The sequence below is a fragment of the Thermobia domestica genome, chromosome 6 (genome assembly GCF_964235325.1).
Source record: "Thermobia domestica chromosome 6, izTheDome1.hap1.1, whole genome shotgun sequence".
NCBI classification, from domain to species: Eukaryota; Metazoa; Arthropoda; class Insecta; order Zygentoma; family Lepismatidae; genus Thermobia; species Thermobia domestica.
The window spans coordinates 292,121,123-292,133,493 of record NC_137459.1 but is presented as its reverse complement, the minus strand read 5'-3'; positions in this window follow the sequence as shown (position 1 = coordinate 292,133,493).

Below are 12,371 nucleotides of genomic sequence, written 5' to 3'. Positions count from 1 at the left end.
CTACTTCCAAGAATTTTATGTAATTCCAAGAATTTTATATGAAGATTACCGAAGATTGCCGAAGTTTTCCGAACGATGTTAAAATTTCCAGAACTTTCTTGAACTTTTACGAAGATACACTAACGATTTAGTTTGGGCGTTATAAAAATTATTTAGTTTGGTGTTTGAATAGCATTAGTTAACATAAAAAGTAAAATAACTATGGAAAGTTTAATACAGTTACGTGAAATTGTTTTTGAGTGTTTGAAAATTAATTTAAAAATTTATAAGATGATATTATCATATATGGATGATACTGAAATATTTTCGGAGAAGGACATAAGATGTAAATGTAGTGTAAATAAAGTAGACACGAACTGTATAAAGAAAGCAATACATGAGTGGAAAACAAAAGATATTTTGCTATGTGCTGCTTGTACTTATGGATATTTTAATGAAATGGAACATGAATGTTTATTTTTGGATGAAAACGTTATGAAATCACGAGTAAAGGATATTATGGAAAACATAGATGTGGAAGAAAATATATTTTATACGTATGCGAAATCACATTTTATCGGTTTGCTAACAAGAGAATCGTTTTATAACACATACTTTAAATTAATGAAAAGTGAAGTGTTTTTAAGTGATCTTGTGGATATTCTTCTTGATAAAGATAAAAGTAAAAGTGCTGTATAAAAACAAATATTTTATGTACATAAGTAAAATTATGGTGTTTGTGAAAAAAACGCGTTTAAACATTTAACGTTTGAAAATATTTCATAAAAGAAGAAGAAGAAGAAACTTTAAATTACTAGTAACTATATTTGTATTACGGAAGAAATTAATTTGTGTTTGTGTGTGTGTGTGTGTGTGTGTGTGTGTGTGTGTGTGTGTGTGTGTGTGTGTGAAGTTTATACAAAATATTATTTACAACATTTGATGTCAGGCAATGTTATTATCAAATATTTTAAGAAGAAATGTTGGAAACTAATACATGTTTAATACTTATCTTTATATTTATTTTCTTATATTATTTGATACATAGTTTTATTTCATATATTTCTATTATATTAATTTATCATTTTAGTTTAATTCATCTTAAGAAAACGTTTAAAGAATAAAATTATTTGGAATTAAATATTGTTGATGACAAGAACATATTTGACGAAATGTATAATTAAAAACTTTGCGAGTGTTATAATACATAACACGAAAGAATAAATAATTAATATTTCAAAACATTTTAATACGCTCACACAAAGTGTTCGAATTATTTTATCAACTATGTTTAAAACGTTCACACATTCTTTTTATATTTTCGAACTTTTAGTACGCTCACACGAAGTGTTCGAAACATTTTAACAACTATTTTTAAAACTTTCACACATAGTGTTCTGAATTTGCAAAGCAAATGATCCAATTTAAAATAAATAACACAAAAGGATAAATATTTAATATTTCGAAACATTTTTTCAAGACTATTGTTCGTAAAGCTTCTACAAGAAGCATATCAATTAAAATTGCACAGAAAACGATTTAACTAAAGTTAGATAGGAAAGGAAACATGGAAAAATTACATTAAGATTTATGAGTTTTATGTAGTTAAACATTATTTTGTGTAGAGTTTATATAAGTTAGTAACACTGTTTTACAACTTAAGATTTTTTCCGCTAGAGTGCAATAGTTGTAAAGAAAGAACAAACGATTTTGATACTTTGTTTTAGTTGTCGAGAATATTTTCTTGTTAGAACACATACTTTTTCGTGGTGTTAAGAACCGTGTTTTGTGCAAGAATGAATTGTGCGTGTGATAAATCAAGAATTGATATTAATTGTATTAAATTAGCAATAATTAAATGGGTACCGAACAAAGTGTTACTTTGTGGAGCATGTTATTATAATTACTTATTCAAAAATGACATTAGACATATGTGTATGTTGAAAAGCAAAGAAGTGTTGGACTTGGAAGCTTGTAGTATTTTATTAAAAGAAGATACGTGCAAAGAAATTATGAAAATATATATGGATTTACACAATATCCATAGTAAGAAAGACCATATTCTTAGACAATGCATTTTTAATAATCTTTATGAAAGCATTTTATTTCATGTGATAATGTCTGATTCCGATTTTCCAAGACTTATATTTTTACATAAAGATGTTTTACACGGAGTGTACAAGAATACATTTAAATAATTTGAACGTCGTAGGACGCATGCGCAGTCGTTAAAAGTTTGTGCGCATGCGCATTCGTTAAAAGTTTGTGCGCATGTGCAGACTTGTGATTGTGTACATAGGAACATTACTTAAGTTAACAGTATTTGTGAAGATGTGTAGTAAGCGAGTATCTGTTTCTGAGTATATCTCTCCAAGAGAGAGACAGATTGAGTGTGAAAAGCATCAGAAAATTATTTATCAACAGCCATGGGATCCTGATATTCCTGAAGAAGAACAAGATAAAGTGAAAATACTATATCCTACGCAGGAAATAGAAGAATCGTTTAGAAGATTTTATCGATATGATGATGAAATCCATTTTGAAAAAGTGTTCCCTAATACACATATTGAAATTGAAGAATTAGACAATGTAAATTGTAAGTGCAATCGTTTTAAAATAAGTGATTTGTGTGTGAAAGAACTTTTTCAGAATTATCAGCTGAGTGAACCATTACTGTGCTTTCCTTGTTCAATAAGAATACCAGACGAAAAACTACATAAATGTTTGTTAATATTTAATAATACTTTGAAAGAAACTGTGTGGGAATTTTTAATTCAGAAGAAAAATCGTGACATATTGTTTGAACTTTACATACAGAAACACTTTAGTTCTTCGAATAAGAATTATAGAAGAAACAAAACTGTTTTAAATAGATTTAATTTAGCATATGAATCAGTTACGTTTTCAGATTCATATATTTGTGATTTAGTTGAACTGTTTTTAAAGAAAGACAGAGATGTGTTTGCAAAACAAATTATGTACGTATGAATGTACTTTTCTTTCTGTGAATGAACTGTGTGTGCTGGAATGTATATCAAGATGGAAACCGGAATATAAACTTCTGTGCGATGGATGCTATCAAAACAGCCGTATTATAGATGAACATGAATGCATTGTTTTAGACCGTGAAATGTTGTGTTATAATGCATGGCGTGTTATGGTGCAATCAGATACGCTTGATGAACTGTACAAAGTCTTTTCTTCGTATCATGAGAGTGAAATTGACGATTGGACATTTGATTATGCTTTATTTAATATTTTATTAAAGAAAAACTACATAAATTTAATTTTAGAATTTCTCTTGAAAAAAGATTTCACTTATAATTTTTAATTCATTTCTTTGTTTGTGATAGTGAAATAACTAACTGAAGTGAAAGTTATATATTGGAAATATATATTACAATTTTTTATTATCAATGACATTTACACAAATTCAAAATTAAAACAACTTTTTTATTTACTATTCATAATATATATGATGCTTTAATACATTTTTATTTGATTATACATACATATCTTTATTACATTTTTTTTATTATATATATATATATGTAATCATTTTATCTTATATGGAAAAAATAAATATTGTATGAATAAAAATATTTTAGCCTTGCTGATTTCTTTAAAATCATTTAGTTTATAATTTTTATATTCAGATACGCTTACTATATAATTTTTTATTCAGATACTTTCCTTTTGTAGTCTCGTCCCCAGGTATATTCAGTTTGTAATCTCGTACCCAGACACATTCAATTTGTACTCTCGTCCCCAGCCACATTTAGTTTGTAATCTCGCACCAAGGTGCAATCAATTTGAAATTTTGTACACAGATACATTTGGTTTGTAATCTCGTACCCAGGTGCATTCAATTTGAAATTTTGTACACAGATACATTTGGTTTGTAATCTCGTACCCAGGTGCATTCAATTTGAAATTTCGTCTCCAGGCGCATTCAGTTTGTAATTTCGTACGCAATTGCATTAAGAAAAATTTCGTATCCAGATGCGTTAGAATCTTGTGTTTATTACATGTTGAATTAATAATTATTATAATTTGTAACTTAAACGATAATCAAATATTAATTTCATGAAATAAAAGTTTTTCAAGCGTATAACTAACAACAACAACAACATATATAACAGAAACAATTTATTAAGAAGTTCACAGCGTACCTGTTCTACCGAGTATGCTTTGGCATACGAATCAATAAAATATTAGTATTTTTGAACATTTTAGTATGCTCACACGAAGTGTTCGAATCATTTTAACAACTATTTTTAAAACGTTCACACATAGTGTTCTGAATTTGCAAAAGCAAATGATCCAATTTAAAATAAATAATACGAATCAATAAATAATTAGTATTTTGATCATCTTTAGTATGCTCACACGAAGTGTTCGAGTAATTTATTACGAGAGGTTAAATAAATAAGGAATTTTGTAGAAAGCGATTCATTAAAAAGATACGAAAGAAAAAAAAATTATATTCTTCCAACGCTGTTGTTCGTAAAACTTTTACAAGAAGCATACCAATTTAAATTACGTAGCATACACTAAGAACAGAAAAAAGAAATAAAATCAACTTAGTTATTTAGTTAATGAATTAAAATATAAAGAGAATGGAAAAGAATTAGTAGCATACACTTAGAACAGAAAAAAGAAATAAAATCAACTTAGTTATTTAGTTAATGAATTAAAATATAAAGAGAATGGAAAAGAAAAAAAATTATATTCTTCCAACGCTGTTGTTCGTAAAACTTTTACAAGAAGCATACCAATTTAAATTACGTAGCATACACTAAGAACAGAAAAAAGAAATAAAATCAACTTAGTTATTTAGTTAATGAATTAAAATATAAAGAGAATGGAAAAGAATTAGTAGCATACACTTAGAACAGAAAAAAGAAATAAAATCAACTTAGTTATTTAGTTAATGAATTAAAATATAAAGAGAATGGAAAAGAATTAGTAGCATACACTTAGAACAGAAGAAAAGAAAGAAAATAAAATCAGGTTAGTTATCTAGTTAGTTAGTTAAAATATAAAGAGCATAAAAAGACTTAGTATCAAACAAAAAACAGAAAAAAGAAATAAAATAAAATCAACTTAGTTATTTAGTTAATTAATTAAAATATAAAGAGAATGTAAAAGAATTAGTAGCAAACAGAGACAATAAAAGAAAAGAAAGAAAATAAAATCAGGTTAGTTATCTAGTTAGTTAGTTACAATATAAAAGAAAATACAAATAGTAGCAAACAGAAACAGAAGAAAGAAAGAAAATAAAATCAGGTTAGTTATCTAGTTAGTTAGTTAAAAATATAAAGAGCATAAAAAGACTTAGTATCAAACAAAAAACAGAAAGAAAGAATAAATAATTAATATTTTCCCAACAGTAATGTTCCTACAAGGAGCGTAACAATTAAAATTACATGGCAAACACAAACAAGAGAACAAAAATATAAGCAACGATATACCTACTGACTGAAAAATATTACTTAAAGAAAAAAGTATTGCTTAATATAAGAAAGTTTGCTTTGAAAGAAATGTTAAGGTGATACATTAAGAAATATTCAAAAGGATTATTATAGGTATTATAATTTTAGCGGAAAAATTTTTAGTTTAGTTTATCGGTAACTGACAACGATACTTACCGTTTTCATTTATTGTGACTTTCCCCTAAAACATTTACATTAATGAGAAAAAAAAAGTTATATTTTATGATTTGATATACATTATAAGGTAGATATTTAATTTGTACAGTATAAACAACACGCATATTTTCATCTTATTTATTTATGTATTGTATAGTTTATGATATATAACGGAAAGGAAATAAAAATATGTTTGACGTGATGTTTACTATCCAACATATACGCATAGCATTACACATATTTACTGTACTTAAATATAAAATATAAAAGGTACAAATATATGTATGGCGCAAGAAATGAACCGATACAAACTGCTAGGGTGTATATGTACAATGATGTACTAATACTTTATTATACTCACAGAACTCCTATACTTTATTAGATACTAATATAAATCGTTCATACCAATACTAAATGGTATATTGTATGTTTGCTTTACGTGATATGCTTTATTAGGTACGCTGCATAAAAAATCGGTTTAAAAATGTATGAATATGAAGTGGTTGACTTCATATATACCTACCAATCCTATTTGCTATACATAAATAAAATTAAAGTAAACTATATGGTAGACATCAGGCATACCACTCACTGCATGTCAATGCATGTATTATGTAGGGACCCCGGTGTGTTATTTTTAACATTACAACAAGTGTATATTGTGAATGCTATTTTTCTTATATAACTGTATGTTGAGTATAACATATTAGGCATTTTTGTTGACACCCAATGCTTTTACTATTCAGTATGTATTTATATACAATACTGTATCACTTAGCATTCCTTTACATTTGACATTTGTTACATTTACTACGCATTAATCAGCATTTATGTTTCTATGCACAGAGCATGACATTAAGAGAAGATAGTCTTTAATATACAGTATGTAATTGATAATGATAATGTATCATTTATGTAGAAAAGTTGACAATACTATTATTTGTTTGCTAATCGGATGCATGGCACTAGTGTGTCATGGCATGGCATAGCCATGAGAAATTTGCGCGCGCTGTTATACGCGGATGCTGCACGCGGGGCCTGGCGAGTACGGTTTTACGTTTATATTTGCGCCGGACGCACGCGGGGCCGGTGAGTACAGTTTTACGTTTATATTTGCGCCGGCTGCATGCGGCGCCGGTGAGTACGGTTTTTATGATTATACCCACGCCGGGCGCATGCGGGACCGGTGAGTACGGTTTTACGTTTATATCCGTGCCAGAAATATACATGCATGTGTGGAAAAATGGATTTATATTATTATATGGTTGTTAAGTAATAAATCGCAATATTTACTTGTTATACGCACATCTATACATTTAACTCCTGTAATCCGTATATGGTTTACACTGATGTTTCCAATCTTACTTACAAACATTAGAATATGTAATGTGCAAAATATTACCGTATGATTTCCCTTATTTCCTTATAATTCCATTGATATAACAACATTTTGTACCAATTCTACTCACTCGATCTATTTTTAAGTATGACCACATTTGAACATAATACTACTCACTCGACTCATTTTTAAGTATGACCACATTTGAACATAATACTAATCACTCGACTCATTTTTAATTTTGAAATTAATATTTTTAATTCATATTAGTGAGTTCATTGTAAATATAGGAATTAACAGCTTCATTGAAATATGTTTATTTTTTAATAATTATATTTTTATAAAATATGACCCTATATTCTTTAAGTATTATGTTATATACATTCACTTTTACTTGTTTATACTGAAAAGAAAATGTCAACTTCGGTTTCTTTAATCATTTTGCTTGTACTGTATATGTTTATTACGTTGTTTCAATAATTACTATTGTGCTGCCAAAATGTCTTGACCCGTGGCAAAAAATGCAGACTAACGCTCACACCCTTACACACCTACGCGTTGAGCGAATAAGGGTTTAGCTGTTGCTAAGCGAAAGAAAGCGAGTGGAATTCCTTTAACCAATAGCAGCGCTTGCAACGGAAGACTATTTTTAGACTATCTATAGACCATTTTGCTCTCAAAGCTTTATAATAAAGGTTCAGATTCCTATTGATGTAATATACTATTAGTATGTTTTATCTCACTCATATTAATTAATTGATTAACTATGGAATAGAAAAATAGAAGAAGTTACGCATGGCGTAAGTCTGGACATGTCATGCAATTTTATTTTGTGTGTAGAGAAGATATTTAATATAAAATATTCTCATATTAAGTTGGTATTCTTTCCTGAAATAAATTTGTGATCATTTTGCACTGCACGTGCAGTACAAATGATTCTTACCCGGTTCCCGAAACAAAGTCCAATGCTGATGTAGCGCCCTTTCTCTTTCTATCTATTTATCTATATCTGTATTTTATAACGTATCTGCAAGCTTGAATATCTGTAGTTTGTTTGTTGAACTCCTTTCTGCTTGTCCCTTTCTTTTTTCACGTATCCTCTGTATGTGTTTTTTAATCTATCTATGTATTTTATGGCATATCTGCATGTTTGAGTATCTGTAGTTTGTTTGTTGAACTCCTTTCTGCTTGTCCCTTTTTTTTCCACGTATCCTCTGTATGTGTTTTTAATCTATCAATGTATTTTATGCCGTATCTGCTTGTTTTGAGTATCTGTACCTTGTTTTTAATCTATCTATGTATTTTATGGCGTATCTGCTTGTTTTTTGAGTATCTGTAGCTTGTTTTACTCTCTCTTTATGTATTTATGGTGTATCTGCATGTTTGAGTATCTGTAGCTTGTTTTTTACTCTCTTTATGAATTTTACTGACTATCTACAAGTTTGAGTATCTGTAGCTTGTTTTTACTCTATCTATGTATTTTATGGCGTATCTGCTTGTATTTGAGTATCTGTAGCTTGTTTTTTACTCTCTTTATGAATTTTACTGACTATCTGCATGTTTTGAGTATCTGTAGCTTGTTTTTACTCTCTTTATGAATTTTACTGACTATCTACAAGTTTGAGTATCTGTAGCTTGTTTTTACTCTATCTATGTATTTGATGATGTATCTGCATGTTTTGAGTATTTGTAGCTTGTTTTTAATCTATCTATGTATTTATGGTGTATCTGCATGTTTTTCGAGTATCTGTAGCTTGTTTTTACTCTATCTATGTATTTGATGATGTATCTGCATGTTTTGAGTATTTGTAGCTTGTTTTTAATCTATCTATGTATTTTATGCTGTATCTGCATGTTTTTGAGTATCTCTGATTAAAAACTAAGAAAGTACTTTTTAGTCTTATTGTAGAATGGAAATATCGTAAACTTGCTAAGCGTAATCGTAATTTTGAATATAATCATTTGTAATACCCATGACGTTTGCCTTCTCTTTTGTATAACACAAGTTTGTATCCAAGGAAGATCCCCTAAAAAATTTTACGGTAAACTATAATATGTTTCTTAGATTTTGAACTGATTACGACTTTGCTGTAATACCAAAGAATTTATTTCTCACTACAGTTGATAAATATAACTTAAATAAAGACAATCTATAACATAATATAGCACATAGATTTTAACTATGCGGTATGAAATCTGGAACATCACAATTATTCTGTACTAATTTATATTTTAACCGCGAAATCTATTTTAATATTGCTTTTTACATCTATTTTCGGGTATAGGACATGAGTATCTAATTTCCCTATATTTCAGAACAATATACATGATTTTAAGCTTGACATTCTTCACCAAGAGATTTTGAAGTGTGTAATAAGTCAAGTTTCATGTTTTTAGATTCCATCTACTTCTTTTGGTCTTTTCATTAGATTGATTTAGTGCTATACTGTTTTCTTATGGTACATGTGTTCTTTTCACCATGCAGACTTCAATGATACACTGTTTTCTTATGGAGAATGCATCATTTATTCTTCTTCATGAAGAATTAGTGGTAGAATGCTTACTTATGATACATGATGACTCAGTGATACAGTACTTCCTTGCACTAATTGAGGTCCCTGATTGAATTTTGAATGTACTGATTTAGTAATAAACTGATTCCTTATATTACTTGATTCCTTATATTACATGATTCCTTATATAACTTGAGACTTCATCATTAATCTTCAACGTGTTCATTTTTAATACCCATGACGGCTTAGTGCTACAGTGTTTCCTTATGATACTTGAGGTCTCTCCATCAAATTAAGTCACTGATAGACTGATTTCTTATGCTACAAAGTACCTTACTCATTTAATTTTTATAACAGTCACTCAGTGGAAGTGTATTTTACTTCTATATGTTCTTACTCATTATCTTTTAGCCCGAATAATACAAACAAACCCCCCAAAATTCATTGCATCAATCACAAAAGTTCCTGAATGATTTCTATTCATACTCAAATGGTTCTACTTTGTATGCCTATTTCTGCAAGATACATCTTCCCTAGGTCTTCCTAACGGTTGTTTTCCTCTTTTTATTATAACCCTAACAATGTCTGGTAAACGGAATCTAAAAATAATAAGGTTTTTGGTATTTTATTCCTAAAGAATTGCTAAGCTACTTGGTATATTTCTTGAATTAATACTACAGTAATTCACGTAGTATATTCGTTAACGTTCATGCTTATGTTGCATCCCCGCTTACGGTTTTGCTATGTCAAAATTCGTAAAAGTTTGAATAAAGTTTTCCAGGGTTTTTCTTCTTCATTTAATCATTTGAAGCAAATGCTGGGATGGTACCTTACTTATAGTTTTCAGATTGTTTCCCGGATTGTGTGCTCCCTAAAGAATATTATCCTTCAAACCCATCAGTTTCAATACTCAAACTCATCAGTTTCAATCCTAACTAATACTTTTTATTCAAATTGTGTTTTATCTGTAATATACATTCTGTAATATACACTCTCTCAAGGTGTCAAATTTGCTCAACTTTTTCGTTCTACAAGCACCATTAAAAGATTTTCCGTTGTTTCAGAAATTATCATTCTTCTTTACAGTCACATTTTTAAAATGACGTTAAAAGATGCTTATTTTTACAAAGAATGTCATAATGTATCTAATTTAATCATTGATCAATCATTTGCTTTGAACCGATTGATTGATTGAAGATAGTATTTTTCAAAAACCAACACATGATTCTCTATAAAATTTAATGAATCACAAGCTATAGCACTAATTCATTTTAATGGACTTCTCCATGATACTTTAACTAAAATTCTATACCGATCCAAAGAATATTTAATGCTCAAACATATGAAATAACGACCATATTTTTACTTAATTAATATAGAATGAGAAAAATAATAGACTGGCATGAAATATTCATGTAGTTGGACACAATGATTCAATTCCAGTTTGATGCAAGCAGTCCCAGTGGGAGGCACTCGGTCAAAAAAAGTGTACAATACTTTTAAGGCCATCCACCTTGAATGAATTTTTCTTGGATTTTCCTCATCCACACCAGTTAAATGTCTTGATGATACCTAACTTATAGTTTTTAGATCGTTTCCCGGATTGTGTGCTCGCCAAGGGACGTCATCTCTCAAAACATGAAGGGCTAAATGGTCTTAGATGATAAAAGACCAAAATCTAAATCGTAATCTTAATCCTATTCGATTCCAATTTTTGCAAATCAATCTCAAAATGAAAGACTCACATAAGATTTTTAATATCGGGTCAAGTGTTACAGGATACCGTGTGATTTGTATATTTCAAGTTCAACTAAATATTTTTATTCTTCATTTCTAATAGCAACATAAATCTGAAAGACCCTGTTAGAATTTTCTGCTATGATATTATAAGAACAAAAATACATTGGAAAGCGCAGACAATTCATAGCAAAAGATAACCTTCAAATCTTATAGACATTCAGAATTCCTTCCTTCATTCCTAACAGTATTTTATACTTAAAAGGCTATTCCCATCACTTTTGCTTTCTTCAAAAGAATCCCACGTCCCAAAACCAGACCCTCTTTTCTTAGAAAAATACCCAAACAGTAAAACTCCGCTCAAGGGGTGGTGAAGGCAGAGGAAGGAACAAGAGGTTACCGTATTCAACTAAAACTTGTTCTTCTCAAGTGGTTATGAGTGTGTGTGAAGTGTTTATGAATGGGGAACCTTAAAATTATGAATGGGGAAACGTTTCTGAATCTTTCCATGTTAGCAAATGTAAACAAAGAATATTTTTCAGTTAATTTACTTACCACCAATTTCAGGATTTGTTTTTCCATTAAATTTCTAGTCACCTTCAATAACCGTACTAGTCTCATATGATTACAAATCAATATAATAATAATAATAATAATAATAATAATAATAATTGGTCAAGTAGCTAGTGTGTGTGCCTTTGGTACACGTGGTTCTGGCTTCGATTTCTGCCAAAAGAGCACAAAGTTAGTTTTTCTGTCATTCAGTTTCCTTAATCAATAGTCTAGTTTAGCCTAAAGATCATAACTGTTAAATAAAATAATAATAATAATAATAATAATAATAATAATAATAATAATAATAATAATAATAATAATAATAATAATAATAATAATAATAATAATAGATCTTCTTCATATCCACATTTGACGAAGATAATTTTGAGTTCAACTTGTTTATGTGGTTCGGATACCATCTTATTCTGTAGATCCATGTCTCAAATAGGATTGAAATTTTAAAAAATAAAAAAACAATTCAAATTGAGCTGATTGAAATCAGATAATAAGTTGCAGGTTCATGTCTCAAAAGTCTTTTTTTTTTTTTTTTTTTTTTTTTTTTTTTTTTTTTTTTTTTTTTTTTTTTTTTGCTGAAAA